At 53.4% G+C, this 12,322-nt stretch overlaps 1 protein-coding gene across 3 annotated transcripts in view; it reads right to left on the minus strand.

Annotated features, from left to right (window-relative positions):
* P2RY8 (P2Y receptor family member 8) overlaps positions 1-12,322 on the minus strand; it is a 42,508-nt gene that overhangs the window by 10,864 nt on the left and 19,322 nt on the right. Inside the window, exon 1 of one of the 3 annotated variants that reach the window (XM_017648074.3) lies at positions 10,518-10,679. The exons of the other annotated variants lie outside the window; for them this stretch is intronic. The gene's annotated coding sequence lies outside the window, so the exon portion shown is untranslated. Of the gene's footprint in view, positions 1-10,517; positions 10,680-12,322 lie in introns of those variants that run through there. 3 annotated transcript variants of the gene reach the window in all.

Below are 12,322 nucleotides of genomic sequence, written 5' to 3' on the forward strand. Positions count from 1 at the left end.
TCCTGTTTGGACACCAGGCGATGCCAGAGCGTCCAAATGCATGGTGCCCTTCATCAGCTGGGAGAACGGTCAGGCATTCAACACATGTGGGCTGCCCTCCCAGCAGCTCTGCCTAGCTAAGCACAGCCCAGAGCCGGCTCTACTTCCTCCTGCCTCTGGGACGGCCACCAGCCTACAGGCATGGCCTGCAGACGTGCAGTGACGGACTCGGTGAACCGAGCTCACCGGCTGGGCTTGTGGCTGGTCCTTCCCGTCTCTGCCTCCATCTTCACGTGGCTTCTCAGTGTCTGTGTCTCTCCTCTTCTGTCCCTATGAGGGCACCTGCCATTGCCCTTAGGGCCACCCTCATTCAAGAGGACTTCATCTCAGATCTTGCACTTAATCCTACGTGCATACATCCTATTTCCAAATAAGGTTCCCTTTCCAGGTTTTGGGGCCAGGATGTGGACATGTCTTCCAGGAGCCTGCATTCAGCCCACGGGTCAGGGAGGAGAATATTCCTAAGAGCCGTTTGGAGTATGTCCTGGGCTCCTGCCTGCCCCTTAGCGGATAGAACTGCAATGACCAGAAGCATCCATCACAAGAGACTTGCCTGTGGGTCTGCAAGTTCACGCCGCCAGCAGGGCAGCCCTCTGAGACCCTGCCTCCAGTGAGCAGCTGCTGACCCTCAACATGTCCCAGGGTGAGGCTCCTGGCTTTAGCCATGAACCCGCCTAGACTGAGGATGTTCTTGGAGGCAGACCCCTCCCCACAAGGAGGCCTGGCCTCCAGAGGTATAGACAGCATCCCCCCTGGTTTGGAATGTGACTATCACATCTAGAAATTCTGGCATCTGGACCCCGGAGAAGCTGTGCACCCTCACCAGCAGCCTCGTCTGGGGGACCCCCTCCATGCTCAGGGACCAAAGATGTGGCCGATGGTTGAGGTGCACCCCGCCAGAGAGGAAGGTGCGTTGGGTTATCTGGACAACTCTGGGCAACTCACAGGCAGCACTGGAAGCTGTGGTACCATGTCATGGCCTCAGTTATGGATCCCCTAAATTCGTAAGCTGCAGTGCACCTTAGAATGACAAGGTTAGAGATAGTGTCTTTGCAAATGCCAGTTCAATTTAAGATGGAATAAGATGGGACCTGGACCTGATAAGGACTAGTGTCCTTAAAAAAAGGGGATATTTGCACGTAAACACATGTCCATCCATCTTCCCTCCATCCATCCATCCTTATCTATCATTTGTCTACTACTATCTATATATCTTTCCATTCATCCATCCATCTACGATACCTATCATCCATCCATCCATCCATCCATCCATCCATCCATCCATCCATCCATCCATCCGTATCTGTTATATCTGTCTGTGTGCGACACGGTGGCAGGGCTGCAAGGCTGCAGAAGAGCAGAGCAGAGGCTGGAGTGGTGGCAGCTCCAAGGACAGAGGTTCAGAGAGGACGGCTGTGCTTGACGACTGTGCAGGCAGAGGGGCCCAGAGGCAAGGGGAGAGACCAGCTTGCTGCACGCAGACTTGTTCTGAATGAACGGGATTTTAGTGACTGACCTGCCACCTGGAAATAAAGTTGGGTATAACCTTTTCACCCCAAGAACGTGTTGCTGTCATTTTCTTTGGTCACATTGAATCCGTAGTGAACTTGCCTGGGGCTGAAACCCACTGGCAAGGCACATGCACACCATATTGAAGGAGATCGGAGGGCCGACACGACATGCCCTCAAGACTTACCATAAAGCTAAACAATATAGGAGGTCGATGGAGAGAGAGCCCAGAAATAGACCTACCTACGTAGAGTCAATTGATCATTGACAAAAAAGTGAAGGCGATGTCGTGGAGCAAAGACGGTGTCTTCACCAATGGTGCTAAAACACTGGACATCCACGTGCAAAGGACTGAATCTAGATACAGACCCTACACCCATCACGGAGAATTAACTGTCAATGGCTCACACACATGCACGTACAATGCAAACGTATAAAACCCCTCCAAGACGACGTAGGAGGAAACCCAGATGATCTTGTATGATGAGGCCTGTTTAGATGGAACACCAAACACATGATCCCTGAAGGAAATAATGGATAAGCTACGTCCTCACAATTTAAAACTGCTGCTCTGTGAACGGCACCCGTGAGACGATGAGAAGAGCAGGTGTGGAAGGGGAGATAATGTTTGCAAAAAGACGCAGCTGGAGAAAAAAAATATAACTCAGTATTCAAAATATACAAAGAACTCTTAAAACTCAACAACACAGAAAGAAAAGACTTAACTTAAAAATGAACAAATGACCTGAGCAGACACCTCACCAAAGAGGACGCACAGGTGGCCAAGAGGCACATGAAAACATGCTCGACATCACAAGTCCTCAGGGAATTGCGAATCAGCACCTCGGTGAGATGCCCCCGCACTGGGAACAGAATGCCTGAGATCTAAAAACACCAGCAACACTGAACGCAGGTGAGGATGTGGAACGGCGGTTCACATCCAACCCTGGGCATTACAAGACGGCCCTTGCACACTCGGTGGCCTCCCGGTCACGTTGGAGGCTGCCATCATCTAAAGTGTGACAGGATGGCTTCGATGCCTGCGCGCCTCTCCTGAGCATCCCCTCTCACTGGAGACCCGAGAGTCCCACTACGGCTGCACTGCCTCTGGGTGAACGAACGCCCCCTTTTACCCACTTCAAAGTGAGGATAGAGCCGCTGGTGCAGGCGGGCCTGGAGGAGGCGTCTCTCTGCTCAGATCACAGATGAGAACCCTCCCCCTGAGCACAATAGCACAAACGGCCGTCTATCTGACCGCTTTACTTTCCTCTCTGTTGCACAATCAAGGTGCCCTGTCAGTTACGGGTGATTTGCATGCCATCATCCGTCCACACGCGGGTAGATGCTACAGATTTTGATCTCTGCCTCCTGCAAGACAGAAGCCGTGTTCAATGTTCTTTGCCATCTGCACCCTTTTCTCAGACGGAGGCACCCTCCCGCCGCCACCCCCACCACTTCCTAGCTGGCCAGATACCTGCTTCTGGGAAAGAGCAAGAAGTCCCCAGCTTTTTTTTTTTTTGCATGACTGGGGGCTGCGTTCCATTTTCACGTGGCACCCCACACACACGATCCTCTCAGCCATGAGCAAAGCACAGCTGCAGCCCTAGTCTCTGTGCACCAGGAAGCTGTGCTGCATGGATGCATTAGTTCACGGGAAGTGCCCTTCTGGGAAAGAAAACTGGCCCCGGGACTGGGGGCATGCCAGGAAAGAGGAATTTGCAAGCAAGCCATTGAGGGAGATTCTGGCACGTTGACCGTGACGGAACTTGCGTGCCAATGGTTCTTAACAAATTGGGGAAATTTGCTTAACAGATTGATGAGAGAAAGGTTGAGGGTGGTATGCATGCTCCATTTACCACTATCTGTTCTCTAAAGTCAGCCACTCAGATTTCTTCTCCACATTACTGGGCATGGATGGACCTGCCATGGACACACTGAACCACAAGCACGATGATTTTACTTATGCAATTCCGAACAACGTGTCCGGTAAAGCTGCCAAGCAGAAAACTGCTTCAGGGAACCCTTTTTTTAAAAAAAATTAAAGCATCATTGAGATACAACATTATAATAGTTTCAAGTATACAACACATTGTTTCAACACTCATATGATTAAATCCTCAGCCCCACGAGTACCGTTACTATGTGTCAACAAAGGGAGACGTTACAGAATCATTGGCTGTATTCTCCATGCTGTACTACCACCCCTGTGACCCATTTATATTATGATTGAGAATCTTTGTGCCCCTGTGTCGTCCTTCCGCCCACCCACCCCAGGAGCCACGGAATCTCAGCCAGGCAGCTTCTGCCAGAAAACAAACACGGGCTTCTTTCCTCATCCTTGAGACTGAGACCCCCGGTGGCCAGAACCCTTAGGTATGACCCACTGTCGGTCCCATACACATGTTACTGCTTTTGAGAGAGTGTTTGAACATGTCTGCTGTTCAAGTGCGAAGATCCCCATTGAGCCCATGAAGGCAGACTTGGGTGAAACCTAGACTCTGTGAGATTAGGAAGAGCTCAGGAACCCAGAAAAGGATGTTTTCAAAGAAAGCACGACAGCCAGCCCTCTGGGGTACCACAAAGCACCACAGGTGAAATTTGAGAGCAATGCTCCCCCACCCCCACCCCACCGCCTCCAGGCTCAAGTGGAAAAAGTCAGAGACGGGCTTTTTCCAGGCTTGGCAGAGCACACATCAACATTAAGGAGGGTCCCCCCCCAGCCATGGGACACAGCCTCCAACAAGGGTCTCCACTGCAGAGCATGCCCTCTATAGACGGTGCAAGATGACCCACAGCAACATGACAGGAGCCTTGTGGGTCTCGTATCTGTGACTCCGTTTTTCACCTGAAATGTGAGAAAGATCCTGTGTTTACTAGTGGTTGAAGTGTTGACCGTCATACATGTTGTCTGGTTTACCAATGAGACGAACACACGTTTTGAGATACAAACTCAAACACTGACCCCCTAACAACTGGACAGGTGCATAGATGAGCCAGCCCCACAAGTGGAGAAACTGAAAACTCTTCAGTGGAGAAGAGCTGGGTAAGCTGGGTGCCACCCTTCTGTAGGGAATCCTTGTCCCCCACAGGAAGGGGAATGCAGGGCTGGGGGGAAACGACTCAGAGTCAGAGAAATGGCTGCTTCCAGGGCTGGGGCTGGGGGCTGCCCACGGGCCTTGGGTTTCATACAAGGCCAGGAAGTAAGGATGGGGGTCACAGGGACTCTGGAGGCAGTTTGCAGGGGCTCCCACAGGCAACTTTGGGCAGCCAAGCTTCAAACTTTCTGAAAACACATCATGAATTATAAGGCGTGGGGAAACATGAGGGATTCATGAGTGGATACCAGAGAGCAATAGATACATCGATCGGTGCTGAGGAAGGATCTGGTTTCTATTAGACTGCTGAGTGCCAGTGCATAACTGTGCCCACCGAGAGAATGGGAGGTTGCCAATGTGTGCATCAGGCTCTAGGCCTGCCACAGCTGATGACCTCAGACCAAGGGGCTGAAAGCCACAGGAATCGTCCTGCCCTGGCCCCAGAAACCAGATGTCTGAGGTCCAGTAGGGCTCTGACGTCCAGGCAGGGCTCTGAGGTCCAGGCAGGGCAGGGCTGAGCTCCCGCCACAGGCTCTGGGGGGACTCCTTCCTGCCTCTTCCAGCTTCTGGGGCTCCAGGTGGCCCTGGGCGTGTGGTGTGTCCTTGCCATCTCTGCCTCTGTCTCCACATGGCTTCTCCTCTGTGTCTGTGTCTCTCTGACTTCTGTAAGGGCACCTGTCACTGGAGTATTGTCCACCCTCATCCAGGACGACCTCATCTCAGGTCCTTCACTGAATGTATATCTGCAAACACCCTATTTCCAAATAAGATCCCACCGTAGGTGCCAGGGCTCAGGACTTTGACACATCTTTTTGAAGGACAGACACAATTCAATGTATTTCATCCAAAAAGCAGTGTCATCAGATGAATGGAGGAAAAACTGGAGGTGGTGACCTGGGGGTGGGGGCAGTGGAAAATCCCCTAAACGGACCCATCTACACTTATTTTCCATGTGAAACAGAGTGCCAGCCCCACAGGGTGTCCACGGATGCAGGATGGCCTGCTGGTGAGGACCCCAGGCCGGGTCGGAGACGTGGTCAGCAAGACCCTGCTTTGAGGCCCAGCTTGGTCCCTGGTAAGGCCGGGTGACCTGGAGCAGGGTCCTCCTCCTGGGCATCCAGGTGCCACCTTGGAACTGTGGCTGCTGGAACCCATCACCCTGAGTCAGGGGCTTAAAACAATGGAAACTTTCTCTCTCGGGGTTCTGCAGACCAGAAGTCAGGGTGTCAGCGGGGCTGGTTTCTTCTGAAGGGAGGTTCGATCCACAGGTGAGGTCTTTTTAAAATAAGATGATAAACGGTGTGTTGACATGAGGCCATTGGGGGGTAACAATTGAGGGAGATGTGCTTAACCTTGCTTCCCATCTGTCCTGACTGTCCACCCATCTGTCCATCTTTTCCTATTATGTAACCATTTATCTATCTATCATCTATCTATCTATCATCTATCATCTATCTATCTATCTATCTATCTATCTATTTATCTATCTATCTATCTATCTATCATCTCTCATCACTATCTATGTATCTACATATCTGTGTATCTATTTATCATCTAGCATTACTATCTATGTATCTTTCTAACCTATCACCTATCTACCATTACTGTCTTTCTCTCTATCTATGTGTCTATCTATCTATCGTCTATCATCTATCATTACTGTCTATGTATCTATGTATCTGTGTACTATTTATCATGTAGCATTACTATCTATGTATCTTTCTAATCTATCTATCACCTATCTAGCATTACTGTCTTTGTATCTATCTATCTATCTATCTATCTATCTATCTATCTATCTATCTATCTATCTATCTATCTATCATCTATCCATCATTTATCATCATCATCTACCTATTATCTATTTGTGGCTATCTATCTAACCTTATTCTCTATTTGACTTCCCCATCTCTGCCTCCATCTCCATGTGGCATCTCCTCTGTGTCCCTGTCTCTCCTCTTCTGTCCCTTATGAGGACACCTGTCATTGGGTTTAGGGTCACCATCATCCAGGGCAACAACATCTTGAGATTTTTAACCCAATCACACCTGCAAAGAGCCTATTTCTAATAGGGTCCCAGTGTGAGGTTGTGGGCAGATGTGAATTTAGGGGGACACTATGCAACCGAGGAAAGGAGTTTTCCCAGAGGACTGTTCTGAGACTGAATGGATTCATCGACACACATCAGTTTGTGGGGGCTTCACAGGAGAAAGTCCTGAATCCACTGATTGTGATGGTCACTGTTTCAATAGGAGTCTGCGGTCTGGGGCTGACAGCAGCTCTTGGTGGCCCTGGGTGAGGCCCCACCATTCCAGATGTGATGTGGTGGCGCCATATAAAGTGGGAAGCCAGTAGGCACTCCCTCAGCAAAGACTAGGATTCACTCTTGCTGTTTGCAAATTATGTCATGGAAACTGGCGACTTACCACTTAAGGTGACTTGTCCCTCATGGTAGGATGCAGCAATCCTGCTATGAGGTATGACCCCAAGAGAAATGGAAACGTTTGTCCACACAGACACATGTATGCACATGGACACGTATGTTCACAGCAGCATTATTCACAATGGCCAAAAGGTGGAAACGACCTAGCGTCCATAGACGGATGGATGATGTACACATGGGAGTGTTACACAGCCCTGAAAAGGGGGGCAGCCCAGACACACACAGAGTGTGGATGGACCTGAACCCATGGTGCTCAGGGAGATACGCAGACATGCAGGAACACACCGGGGTGGGACCTGTTTAGAGGAAACACCCAGAACAGGCAGATGCCCAGACAGAACGTGGATGTGTGGCTGTCAGGGGCTGGGAGGGGTGGGGCATGCCTGCTGATGGGGATGACGGACGATGATCTGCAAGCAGATGGAGCTGGTGTTTGCACAACACGGTGCATGTGCTAAATGCCCTTGAGTCATTTCCTTTAAAGGGTTAATCGTTTGTTCTGTGAATTGTGTCTTGAAAAAACAATGGCTGGTGAGTGCAGGGAGAAGTGTGCAAGCATTTGTCTTGGAGGCCCTTGTCCCAGCTGGCCTTACCAGCAGCGTCCCCCGCTGCCTGCTCACCCCATGTTCTCATCACACGTTCGGCCCTTTGTTCCGGAGTCCTCACGCTTGGGGTCACGGCAGGGGTGCCTGGAGCCTCAGCCCACGTCCTCTGCCCTGTGGTCTCCAAGGCCGATCTAATCTCCTGCGGGCCCGGGTCAAGAGGAAGGGCTGGTAACGGGTGCCTGTTGCGTAACCCTTTCATCCAGGAAGCCGCTGTTTACTGGTTCAAGGTTCGCGGGAGGCTCCGATTGTTCTCGCTTCCTCCTTTTCCAAGGTCACAGACCGCCTCCTTCCAGGCCCTGTGTCCTGGGGATGACGCGGAAGGCCAGCCAGCTTTCTCGAGAGTCCGGGACTGGCCCATCCAGCCCTGCGGGCACAGCACCATTAACGAATGCAAATGGTGTCTCCTAGCACCTCCCACCGAAGACATACTGTGCAAACGGGGAAACCGAGGCACAACGGGCTTCAGGAGCTTGCAGGGTGACTGAGAGGTCGGGACCCAGGCCCAGAGCTGTTTGACCAGGGATGGCAGATGCCACACTTCCTCTGCCATCACACATGAGCCCAACATGCCTACCTTGCCGAGGCCCGTGCCGCAGGCCATGTCCAGCTATGGGGTTCGTCACCAGCTGTCCCAGCGGGGATTTCTGGGGCCGCCGTATGTGCCCCTGAGAAGGGGAAGGAGTCAGTTCTGGACCCTGACCTGCACCCACCCACTGATAAAGTCAGGCCTGGCTTTCCCTGATTGGGAAACTGACCTCACTCGCCAGCCAGGTGAGTTCACACCTGCTCTTGGGAGGGTGTGAATAGCAGGCCTCAGGACACGTCAAAAGCAGGGATGGATGAGATAGAGGGGGCACCAGGGTCCCCGCCTCCAGGCTGGACAGCGAGACCCCAGGAGCCCCCCAAAGCCCACCTGGGTCGCTACCTGGTGGAGCAGAATGGCCCCCATGCTTACTAACCCAGGTGGGAAGCAGAGAGCCGCCCCTGCAAAGCGGCTGTGAATATTAAGTCTGGCTGGATTTTCCCTGGTGGCGTCTAGGACACGATCTGCTGGCCGCACCCATCTCGGACGGTACTCCACTTGGCACCAGACAGGCTGTGCCACACCTGTGGGACCAGCACCCTGATGTCCCCAGCTGTGTTCCTGCTGGCTCCCCATCCCAGACAGCCCCTCAGCCATCCACCATGGGCCTGGGGGTGCCTGCCCACTCTGTTCCCACGAGGCAGCACGCTCCCCAGACCCTGCCAGGCACCTGTGGGCATGTACACTGATCAGAGCTGCCTCGGGCCTAGGTGAGGACCCTCTCCTGCAGGCCCAGCATGGGTCTCAGACAGGTGTCCTGAGCTTAGAGCTGGACAGGACATGCCTAGGTGCTCTTGCTCTAACTGCTGCCCCCTGCAAGGATTCCCTGGCATGCACCTCCCCTGATGTCCCCCTGCACAGGGGACCCCGTTGGGCACCTCCCCTCATGTCCCCCTGTGCAGGGGACCATGCTGTCCACCTCCCCTGAGGTTGCCCTGCACAGGGGACCCTGGCATGCACCTCTCCTGACTCCCTGAGCACAGGGATCTTAGCATCCACCTCCCCTGCACAGGGGATCCAGGTGGCCTGCAGCCCAGTTCCCCAGCTGCTCTCTGAGCTTTGTGGACCACCGGACTGCCAATCACACAAAAATAAGGCCCAAGCAGGCCAATCACAGAGTGCCATCACTCTGTCCATAGGGATTGGTCCAAAGGGTGGTCATCTGACCCTGGAAGGGCCAATCAGAACCCTCAAGAGGTGCTGGGAGAGACAGGGTGTTTCTTCTCCCTTTGAGTTCTTCTCTGTCAAAAGGGGGACCAAGACTCCCAGGGACCCTCTTTCCCTCCACACAGAATGAGCAGCCATCCTCAAGAGACACTAAAGCCCACAATTCAGGGAGGCAGAGGAAGGCGGAGCTGAAACAGAGAACAAGAGAGAGTCTAGGCTCTGACAACCATCCAAGTGCCTGGATCCAGCCATGCCTGAAGCTCTGGAATTTCTCATTATCTAATTTGACAATTTCCACATTGACCTAAGCTTGCACGAGTCCTTTCTATGACTTGTCACCCAAGGACTTAGGATTCACCTGCTAGGAGCCCAAGTGCCCCCTCTGAGCCCCCACATCCCGCCTTGACCAGCATGCGGCCCCTCGACGGCAGCCACGTGCACGGGCCATCCCGCACCCACCCACCTCTGCTCGCCTCTGTGTGTGGATCGTGGGCAACTTCCTGAGCTCAGGCCTCAGTTTCCCTCTCACTAAACAGGATCGAGAGACGCAGCACCTACCTCAGGGTGCAGAAAGTCCCGCACGACAAAACCCTCATGAGGGTGACCGGCGCAGAGTCAGCACTTTGTCCAGTTAACGATGATTATGCATGAAACCTAAACAACATCGTCCCACCCCGACCAACAAGAACCAGAAAAGCGGAAGGCGGGTATTGAGGGTGTTCTCAGTTGGTAAACTGAGGCAGGCGGGCTTGCAGCACAGGATGATTCGCCTTGTCCCCTACCGAGTGTCTTGACATGAGTTGGGCTGGAGAGCTCAGCCACGGCCAGGTCTGCCACCCGAGGGCCCTCATTTCCGTGCAGCCTCGGCACCCCCTGTGCATATCCCATACTGTGTGGGATCTTGGCATGCCCATTAAAACACCACCACCCGGAAAAGGTGAGCTGACCCCTTTCCCAGCTGTGGAACGGCATTTGCAAGGTGCAGACTTGTGCCCATTGCCTGGGTCTGCTCTGCCACCCTCGGGATCTCTGGGGGCCTCTGGGCTTCCTGCCCAGCTCTGGGTCCCAGGACTTACAGTGGCGGTCCTGGGTGAGCTGGACCCGTGGAGCTGGTCTGAGCTGGGCGGTGGGGACCCTCCCCCTGGTGCTGAGGGGGCTGCCTCCTCTGGAAGAAGCTCCCGAGCTGTGGGGCGGTGCCTGCTCTCCGGGTGACCCCACGGTCTGTCCCCGCACCGGACCCGTGTCTGACAGAGTCCCCAACCCTCCAGGGACCCAGTGGGCGGCTTATAACGGTAACCTGTCATGTGCCGATTTAATTAAATGCACAAAGGTTAGGGAGGCGGAGTCCCAGCTGGGCCACAATGGATGGAACAGGTTCCTCTTTTGAAGGGGGGCCCCAGGCAGGTCCCTGGAGGGGATTTCACATATTTTCTTACATACATTTTTAAAAAACATGTTATAAGAATGTTTCATCTCCATAAAAGCAGGACACCAGTTCATGAGGGTTTAGGCGATGACAAGACAAGACAGCCAGTTGAAGCACGGCTTCCTTTGAATATATGAAGCATTAGTTAAGTTTTCAAGATGCATTAAAAACCAGTTATGTTAATATTAACTCTTTAAAAGCTTACTCGTTTAGAGGGTGATAGGAACACTCCTTGTGCTCACAGAAACACCTGGACAGTGACAGATTCTCTGAGGTTTCCCTCTGTTATGGGCTGGATTATGTCCCCCCAAACCCACATGGGGTCCCTCCACCCCAGGACCTCAGAATGGGGCTGTGTTTGGAGACAGGTCTATAATGGGGGGATTGAGGTAAATGAGGTCATAGAGAGATCTTTAGGGCTGGGGTCCTTATAAGAGGAGATGAGGACAGAGACACGCATAAAGGGACGACCCCCTGAGGACACAGGGAGAGGACGGGGTCCACACGCCCAGGGGGGAGGTTCAGGAGGGCCAGCCCTACCCACACCTGGACCTCGGGGTCCAGCCTCCAGGATGGGGGACATAAATGTGTGTTGTTCAAGCTTCCTGTCCAGGGTGCTTTATTCTGGGGCCTGCACACTAAGATGCACCTTACCACGGGGCAGGAGGGGGACAGAGCAACATTTTTAGAATAACCTTCCTTGCAAGACAGCTGGGTCCACAAGCAAGTGGTTTGCCTTCCTTTCTGCCTCCCTGCGTTGGTTTTAAGGTGACATGTGAGCATATACAGCGTGCAAAATGCTAATAAGAGACGATTCTCCACGTTGGATTTGGGGAGCCCCTGAAGCAGCCCCCGGGCATGATTATTCGCCCTCTGAGAATTGTTCCATCTCCTACGCAGGCCCTACTCGGTTCCGAAACCCGCCTCCTGGGGCCGTTGTCCCCCGCCGGCTGCACCCCTAGAAAAGGAGGGCCCCGCGGCAGGACCCGCCTCACCCGAGTGTGGTCAGGAGGCAGCTGCCTGCGGCTCTGAGGTCGAGCCCAGGACATGCACCGCGGTTCGTGGATGGCCTTCACGAGAAGGCGGTGAAGTTCAGCACAACTTCCGTCCTGGAATTTTAACATCCGCGTTTGTGGAGCGAAGTCCTCAGAGATGCAAGTCCCAGTTTTAAAAGCACAGCCACCCACGGTCCTTTCCTACTTGAAACGTATGCTGTTCCCATCGCCCACGGGCCCGTCCAGCCGGGTGCCTGCGAGACCTGTGCCAAACCAGCAGGGCGCTGCCCTGGTTCCCCAGCAGCTGTGAGGTGCTGAGCCCCACGGGGCCCCCCTGGGCTCCATCCAGGGCCGAGCTGGGTTCCTTCCACCCTCCGCCCACCTGCGAGGCCAGCCCCACAGTGTCCCTCCTGGTTCTGTCCATCCCTCCCTATTCCTCGTGCAAGGGGTGTTTGCACGG

Source organism: Manis javanica, chromosome X (assembly GCF_040802235.1).
Source record: "Manis javanica isolate MJ-LG chromosome X, MJ_LKY, whole genome shotgun sequence".
NCBI lineage: Eukaryota > Metazoa > Chordata > Mammalia > Pholidota > Manidae > Manis > Manis javanica.